The following is a 9,994-nucleotide window of genomic DNA, read 5'->3' on the forward strand; positions in this document are numbered from 1 at the left end:
TAAAAACAAGCATCTAAACAAACATCTATGAATGTTACGAACCTGTTGTTGCATGTAATGAAATTGTAAACCTATATGGGATGTTTTCATTTGGTTGTTGTTGCATAGGGTCATGAGAAAAATCGTCAGACAGGAATACATCATTAGCTTCTGAATTTGATCGTTTTAGTGAAGTATCTCCATGAAAGCTTGAATCAAGAATCTTTCCACTTTAAGGGATTGCTAAAATTTAAACGTTTCACACCTACATGATTCAACAAATATGCTTAAAACACAAATTAGGCTTCATATCCAATAATCTCCCATCTAACGATTGAAGAAAAAAACATAGATAACATGGGAAAGAAGAAAAAAACATATAACATGAAAAAAACTATTTTCTTTTTATTGAAACCAGGAAAAAAATGTAGAGGCAAAAGCAATATAGGGGAAAAAAGAAAAAAAAATGCATCCTTGTTCTTGTTCTAGTAAAAAATCAAGAAAGAGATTGGATGATATCTACAATGTTTGGGAGATGATTTCAACTTGAGCAGGATGGATCATTAATCAAATTACCTTGCACCTTTCGAGCAAAACAAAAGAAAAAACTTAGGGCAAAGCATCTGATTGCAGATCGGAGGCGATTTCAATCAAAATAGAGGGCTTCCTTGCCGGTGGCGATGACGTCGCTGCCGGATGCGACGTTGCTGGCGGAGTCGGAGGTGGAGGCGGTGGTCGGTTGGTGGCGGTTGGGTTGGCCGGTTTACAGACCGGAGATGTAAAGGGTATGGAGTGTAGTGTGTTGTGAAAGAGAAGAGGGAAAGTCGGGAGGAGCAAGCATGTCTAGTTTTTATTCAGACTTGGTTTCATATCTGAAAAAATAAGAGCCGTATGATAAATTAAGAGGTAAAAATTCAGATATTACCAAACACTCTTAATCTGAAAAGTTAAGAGGTTGCCTCTTAATTTGTCAAGTAAGAGGCTACCAAACAACCCCTTAGTGTTTTGTTTCAGATAACAAAGATGAATATCAATAGTTAACGCTTGCAGTTCTAGGGCCATGTAAATATTTCGAAACACTTGAAGTAGTTAAGGTGTCCCCAGAAGCATGCTGCAGCATGTTGACCAAAGCCTCGAATGAATCTATGTGTATTTAACGAAAGCCTTAATGAAATATTTCATACGAAAATTTCTTCCCAAGATAGGCTAGCATTCACATTAGTCACATGAGCTACCTAACTCTTCTCACATGAGTTAAGAGTTTATTGTTTTGTCCATAATAACAGAGGTGCACACGAATTCTTAAACCAGTCTTTTTCATCTAAGCATTCTTAGAAGATCACACACGAAGACATATGTCCAAGAGGTCTTTGATTAAACCCAACGAGACTTAGACATATCAAAAATCTATGTTTATGATCTGACATCATGAGACTATGATGAAAGTGAAACTCAATTCTCTAGATTTTAAGGAATTAATGGGGAACTTTTTTCCAGTTTTTAATGAAACTTTTGTGTCTATACCAAGGTTTAAAACTCCAAATCATATTCATTTCGTATGAGTGATCTTAACCAAACTATCGAAACCTACGATGATTGTTACCCAACAGGATCCAGCACAAATTTTTCCATGAATATGATTTCCGTGAGAGATTCATTTGATTTCTGGGTCACTTTCAAATTTAATTCAAAGCATACTTGTCACTGACTACACTGGTCAAACAAGTGATTTCTATTACAATTTATCACCTTATGTTTTGGATGATATGTAACGAAATTGTGTATCCACCCATGAAGCCTTGAAAAAGAAGCCCTTCGAAACTTCTCAATAAGCTTTCGATTGTAATTCATGGGAAAACATACAAGCAGTTGATTATCTCTCTTGATAATTAATGAAGTAACTTTTGCCCTGAGTTTAACTGCTTTCGTGTCAAAATGTTTTTGACATCACAAATCCAAAGTTTATCTTTGTTTGGTTCTTATATTTTTCTTTGGCACACTTCACTCATGAAATCCTTAAGGTTCTGAGTAATACCAACTCAGGTTGATAATTTTCAAAGACTGGCACATGACTTCGATTTAAATCCCAAAAGTGAAAGAGCCTAACCTCTATCCGAAGGTTACTGACGGTTCATATTCCATTGGGAGAAATAAATAGGCTGTTAGAAGTGACTTCTTTTATTCTATCCGGTTTTCAAGTAGAAGTGAAATTTACTCTTTTACGCGTGGCTACTTTATCAGAATAATGGTGCGAGTTTCAAGGTGCCACGGTGGATTTCATTAAATGCATATCCCGCTTGAAATTCAAACCTCAGGGATACTTATAAAAGGGGATTAAAGAGTTCTTTATCAGTTTACACTTTCAAAAGAAAAATTCCTAAATTTTCTCTACAAAATTGAATTGTTCTTCAGAAAATTCCAAAACCATCTCATGGCTGCTCAAAGTAATGTTGATGCACCATCCGAAACCACAGAAGATGTTACATCTCAACCAATCATGAAGATACAAGGAACCAACTATCAACTTGAAGCAGATGTATCTCTTTAACTCGATGATTTGAAGATGTTGGTAGTTTCTCTAAAGAGTTCTGTTCTTTCTACAACGATGTTTATTTCTTTTATTGTTCCTCTTTCCTGGCTCTCAATAGCAGGATCAACTGCAACTTACAGCAAAGCCCAAGATGTTATTACCTTTAATCTGGTAAACGACAAGAAGGTTAGATTGACGAAGACATTATTTTGTCAAATTCTGGAAATTCCAAACACACCACAATTCACTGCTCTTTCGTTTGCACAAGTGAATCATATGTTCAATGAGATGGGTCATCATCCCCCACTCACCAAGATAAGCGATTTTAAGAAGTCCGATCTTCCGATAGTCTGGAACTTTCTTTTTGGCGTCTTTTTATGTTGCTTGACTGGTCGCAGTGTGGGTCTTGACAAAAGAATAATGGAGGTTTATGCCATGGTTGCATGGGTATATTATGATGTTCCAGTCGACTACTCAACACAATTATGGAAATAGTTTCAGAAGAGTGTCGAAAACACTAATGACATGCAAGGAATTTCATGTGCATGATATTGAAGTCTTATTTTGAGGTATTTCTATGATAAAGAAGGGTTTCAAGTATCAGATGAAGAGGAAACTATTGACTTTATGAAATATCATTTTCCGAAGGAAGTTTCAAATGATGTTTCAATTTTCTCACATGTTGCACGCATTCCTGATGCAATGTTGAAAATATTTGATATGACGAATGTTGTGCATATCGAATATATGACAACAATTGATCCCAAAGTTGAAACCGGGAAGTTGTTAACAAAAGAAGATGCAGGTCGTTCGAAGAAATCCAGGATAACAAAGAAGACCATGATCATAAATCCTGAGCCAACTGTTCAAGAAACAAAGAAATCAAAGTCTCCCAAGAACACCACGAAGCCAGATGAGCAAGTTTCGAAAGTTGTGGTAAAGCCAGTTGTACCCATTGAACCTGTTGTTCCAGAACCAACTTCAATTACAATTCCTTCCAAGACTGGAGTTTTTTGGAGATCGAAGCTGAATTATGGTGGTTCTCCAACTTCGAATGTGGTTCGCAAACCTCACGTTACTCATCAAGGCGTTATTATACGCGAAGTCCCGGCTCCAGTTTCTCCTCTCTCAAAGAAACAAAGAGCTGAAGATACGACCAAGCGGATTTCAAAGAAGAAGAAGAAGACAAAGAAGAGGCAGTTAGTTATTCCAATGCAATCTTTTGAAGAAGAAGATGTGGCTGAAACAACCGAACCTGTTCCTATTATTGAGCCTACATCTCCTGAGTAGACTGTTGTCATACCACCTGAATTTTCGTCTGCCAAATCATTTCATGAGGAGGTACGAACTTCAGACATCACTACAAACGTATCTGATACGGATGTAAATGTCATCATGGGTGAAGGAGATCTATCTAAGGAAGCTACACAAGCTCAACAAGGTACTCCAATTGCTATTTCTGTCAAACCTTTTACCAGTACTTTTGTCTCCTTATCTCCATATATCATCCATACTACTTCTACCATAGAATCACCAACCTTTGAAAACATCATCAACCAACCCTTTACATCAATTTTTTCATCAGAATCCACTGATCCACCAAAAATGATTGATGACTCTGATAACGAAGAAGGTGGTTTTGGAGGCACTTTCGAAGATCTAGCATTTGATGATGAAGAAAAAAATCTCATGATCTTATGGTGATGTCCATGAAACAATTCAGAATTTTGAATAAAAAGTTGAATTCCTTTATTCAATCTCAAGAAGATATGGGGGGGGGGGGGGGGGGAAGTTGTGTTTCTAGTTTTCAAATTGATGGACTGATGAAGGCTTTCGAAGCACAAATGGTGAGCAAAGTGTCAGGTATGATTAAAGACACGGAGTCCAAAATAGTGGAGAAGGTTGATCAATCTGATCACTCCACAAAGTTAAGAATAAATTCTTTCAATACAAAGTATGTGGGAGCTGTCAAAGAATTAACCAATGTTTAAAAAGAAAGACATACATTATTTGTTATGGATGTGAAGAAGGTGAGAGAAGATGTTAATTTGAAGCTTCAAGAGCTTCGGGATGATATGGTAAAAGAAGTTGCTGTTGTTCAGCATGATTATGCAACTTTACATAAAAAGGTTGATATCATTTGTGATGTTGTCACAAAATATGTTAAGTTGTATGAAAGCTTGAGTCCTCAAGTTACTCAATTTTCTACAACTAACAATCAACAGTTTGGGGAGGTTATTTCAATGCTCAAGGATTTAAAAGAGTCAGTGCTCAAGCCTGCTACATGTTCGATAATTACTCCAGAATTCCTTTCTCAAAAAATTTCACAATTCAAAGCAATTCTTCATAAGCAATTGGCTCCGTTATCTACCATTTTGAATCTTCTACCAAACGTTGCCCCACCTATACAACCAGGGGTGAAAGGGGGGAGAGAAGAGAGTTGGAGAAGCTTCTCATGAGAAGGTTGGAGGAGAAGCTTCATAGGGAGAGGTTAACGTTGTTGGCAAAAAATTTCCTTCAAAGCTTCCATCATCTAAGCCAACAATTTCTAGTGATGGGCCAATTACCTCAACAATTGTGACATCAATGCCAATCATGAAGGCAATTTCAAAGGGAGTTGTAATTGTTTCATCTATTGATCAATGTGATGCTTCGAAAGAAAAAGATGCTACAGAAAAATCAATAGACAAAGGCAAGTTGATTGTTGTTGAAAAATCAAAGGAAAAGAATAAAGTAGAGGCCGAAGTTGAGATTGAGAAGTTAAGAGTAGTCCAAAACATAATAAGGCAAAGGGTTAGTGATCCTCCTGGTTTGAACAAAGGAAATCCTACCAAACATTACAACTATGAGACGATTGAAGCGAATGTGGCATTCAATCACATGTATGCATTCGAAAAGAATCTAAAACAGAGTTATATGGTTTCTAATGCAGACATAAGTCAGCTTGAATTCCCAATTAATGAGATGATGTTCCTGATGCCTCAATTCAAAATTTCGGATAAATTTAAGAGTGAAGATGACTACAACTACATGAAGATACGTTTTCATGCGGTTCTTACTAAAGCTCTAGAAGAAATTTGGTCATTGATCAAAATCAAGAAAGTGATTAGCATCAAAACGAACGTTTTATTTGAAGATATGATGTAGAATATGAGATTTTTTATTGCAAGGATGAATGGTTAGAATTGTGATTTCATAGTTGCAGATTTTCCTCTCATGAAATTGTATGACCTTATACAAGTTGCTCTTCTATTAAAAGACAAAAATTCTTTATACCTTCGAGAAACTGAACCTGAAGTTTTTCGACTGGGAGTTACACACATCAAGATCTTCTTAGAAAACTATTATGACTCTTTGGCACTTATAGATGTGGAGCTAGCTACTATGAAAGGGTTAGAAGTCAAAGTACCCATAGAACCGACCAAGTCTCAACAAGAGTTGAAGAAATATGTTACTGGGGAAATTTGTTTAAAACCATTTGGTATGGTATTTGTTGGAAAAGATACAATTGGAAAGACCAAGAGATTTTTGTTACAAGTCTGTGAAATTGAAAGATATACAACATCCCAATATACGAACTTTATTGTTCGTATGAATAACTGTAAGAAAAATAATGAAGGGGATAAGAAGGTTCTTAAGAAGATTATATCATGGTACATAGAAGTTCAAAGGGTTATGTTGTATGCCATCCAGATTCTCACAACCTAAGAAGTCGACTTCATTCCAAAGGGGAGATTGTAAGGGTCAAAGACATTTTGTAATGAGTTGAAGACTATACCCTTTATGTACTTTGTAATATATTTACTAAGGCGTCTAATTGTTCGAAGCTTAAATGTCAATGTCTTAGTATTTTTGTATACTTTCATGTTTACTATAAATAGGGACTTTACTTAGAGTTAGATAAGAGCCTTTTACAGAACTTGTCTTTTTACTCCCTGTAAAACTTTGGAAGTATAATAAAGCTGAAACAAGATCAAATTTACATTTCGTGTTCATTTCATCATAAATACTTAGAATTCTCGAAAATTTACAGGTATGAACTCATATAATGGGTTTTTTCTTGATGAAATAAAGGTTGTAGATTGAAGATTCAAGTCAAGAACACTTGAAGAACACCTTGAAGTTAAATTGTGGTGTTTGGACGGGTATAGACTTTGTCGTATTTGGTGATGAATTCACCAAAAAGTAGTGTTTGTAGCCTTTGCTATGATTTTCCATGTAGTGTTTAGTTTATGAACCCTACTGCATTGTGTTACGAGTATTATTTATTCCCAAATAATATATAACTGAATTATCGAGTTATTGCATTACCAACCATAATTAGGGTTTATATTTGGTATTTGGAAACTCTTGAGAGATACTTTGTATTAAAATTTAAAGTTTGTACATTAGGAAACATGGCGTTTTTCCAAAAATCTTAATACTAGCCATGTTGACTTCATTGACTTGGTGACTTTGTTGACTTTGGTTGACCCAATATTAATAGTTATCACTAGGGCTGTAAACGAACTGAACGTTCGGCGAACCGTTCGTGAACTGTTCGGCGGGAAGTTTGTTTATGTTCTTTTATTTAATAAATGAACGAACATTAACAAAAATTATCGTTTGTTTAGTTAAATGAACGAACATGAACAATGGTCTCGTTCGTTCATTTATATTCGTAAACGTTCGTTTATGATGTTTGTTTACGTTCGTTTATGTTCGTTTGTTTAAGTTTATTTATATTCATCTATATTCAATTAATTTTTATTATATTGCTATATTATATGTTCATTTATGTTCATATATGCTCAATTGTGTTTTTTTTTTAATATTTTTTTTATCTTTGTTCGTTTATGTTCGTTTAGCATGTTCACGAACATAAATGAACGAACATGAGCAAAGTAATTTGTTAAACGAACGAACATGAACAAGAAAATCTTGTTAGTTTATCCGTTCGTGTTCGTTTGTTGTTCGGCTAACTTAAACGAACGAACATGAACAAGACCTTGTTCGTGTTCGTTTGGTTCGTTTACAGCCCTAGTTATCACACCATCCCCCCCCCCCCACCCCCATTAAAAGGAATTTCGTCCCGAAATTAGCATTTTGAGTGGGTCCTCAAGGGTTTGGGAAAAGATGTGTGTATTTTTGTTTCATCTGGTCCTTGTGTTCCCATGTAAATTCAGGTCATTGCTTGGCGTTCCAACGGACCTTTACTATGGGTATGCGGTTATGCTGTGTTCTATTGACTTCCCTATCCATGATTTCTACCGGTCGTTCGATGAAGCGGAGACTCTCATTGATTTCGATCTTGTCAAGTTGGATAACTAGAGTCTCATCGGACAAACACTTCTTAAATTGGACACATAAAAGGTGGGATGTATGTTATTGAGTTCCTACAGTAGTTGAAGTTTTTAAGCTACAGGGCCAATCCTAGCAAGGATCTTGAATGGCCCGATATACCTTGGATTTAGTTTCCCACATTTTCCCAAATGCATCATTCCCTTTTAGAGTGAGACCTTCAATAGTACACGATCACCAACATGAAATTCCAAGGGTTCTGAAACTCGTTGTTTAGGTCTATCATATCTATTTATGAGGCATAGTATAGGGTAAACTTGAACATCCATGTAAACAACTTGGTAATAATTTGTGGTGTAGCCTATTAGAGGCATAGTATAGGGTAAACTTGAACATCCATGTAATCGTATCAAGAAGTAATATAAAACTTGGTTTTTTTATTTGATGTGTTAAAAGGTTATTTGATTTTCTTGAATGGTGACTTGGAAAACTACGAGAAAATACTTGGGATAAGTATGAGTATGTGTGAATAATACTATAGGCCTATACTACTGGAAGCACAAGACTCACACTTGGATCAGGGAAAGTCACAAGGTTACCAAGAAGCTAGTAATTGATTCCATTTTGTTCAGGTATGTCATTACCATTGTTTCGGTAATGATTAAGAATACAATTGTTATTTCGACCACAATGGTCATATCGAATCGAGTCCGACTAAGATGAGTATGTTACATGGTTCGGGGAAAGTTGAGTCCAAAGTTTATTGGACCATTTAAAGTTCTTCAGAATATTGAGAATCAAGCTTACAAGTCAGAACTACCAGAAGAACTAGAAGATATTCCTAACACTTTCCATGTGTGTTATTTGAGAAAATTCAAGGGAGAAGTTCCCGACATAATTCCTAATTCTGAGTTAAGGTTGGATGAGAAAAAGAGGTTAATCGAAGAACCATAGGCAATCGTTCACTGTAAGAGTAAGAAGCTATGACGGAAGATGGTGGATTTAGTTCTTGCATGATGGAAACATGCAAATGGGCCAAATCTCATCTAGGAAACGGAGGGTGACATGATGATTCATTATCTGCATTTGTTTGCTGATGTATGATTCCGGGGATGGAATCATCTTAAGGGGGAGAGAATTGAAACGCCCTTGTTTCTGGGCTAAAGCATTAAATATGATGTAATAGTATAGGACAACCTTTGTAACTCGTTTTGAAGTGATAAAGAGGAAATATGTGAATATTATGTGCTTATTTACTTAATTATTATATTTAATTATGGATAAAAATAAGCGTCAAAATAAAATGTTAGATAAACCTGGTATCTATGAAGGAAGTTATAGTGGTCGTGACGAGGATTCCGGATATATAAAGAGTGTAGAAATCCGAGTTATAAGGAAGAAGTTATGACATGTTGATGTTTCGCGACAGAGCCGACACGACACTGCTTGACGTAAATAGTGAATTTACGATAGAGTGATTTTTAGCCTTAGCGATCTAAACGAAAGTTGTAGTGTTTGTTAAACCTAGAGTGTTCATAGAAACAATGCCCAAATCTGACTTCGTATAAGGAAGTTATGAATTTTCTATGTTTCGGGTTAGTAGTATACAGCTCGAAGTTTGAATATTAGATCGAACGATTTTTAGCTGACACAACCTAAACGAGAATCTAAGATCTTGTTGATAGTAGTTCGACGGTAAAAAGACAGATGAAAACAAATGTCAGATGAAGAAGTTATGAATTTTTAACGGATTTTTCCTATTCCGACTTGTTTAAAATATAAATTTAAAAATAAAGTCAAAATTAGCCGACGGAGTAGAGTATAATTTCACCTACGCGTGGATATAAAGAACGTCAAAAACAGAGTTCGTATGCAAAAGATACAAATTTTTGAAGTTTTGGGCACAAACTTCAAGGTTGGTCCGAAGGAGTACGCCCAACGTACATAAAGATTACACCCAGCGTACTTCGCATGTATTCGCTTCGGAGTCTGCCATGTCGCCTATTCCATCTCATGGAGCACTTGTATTTGTAGTCTTAACGCACCCAAAGTAATCCACTCGTACGCCCAACATAGTAGCTTGCGAGGCAGTACGCCCCCATACTTAGGGTTACGCGCAGCGTACGGGGGATCAGCAGCCTACTATAAGTTGTAAGTGAAGCCCTCCGGAAATGGTTCCTACTTTTCATTTCACTCTCACTTTAA

The sequence above is a fragment of the Lactuca saligna genome, chromosome 3 (genome assembly GCF_052625555.1).
Source record: "Lactuca saligna cultivar CGN05327 chromosome 3, ASM5262555v1, whole genome shotgun sequence".
Taxonomy (NCBI): domain Eukaryota; kingdom Viridiplantae; phylum Streptophyta; class Magnoliopsida; order Asterales; family Asteraceae; genus Lactuca; species Lactuca saligna.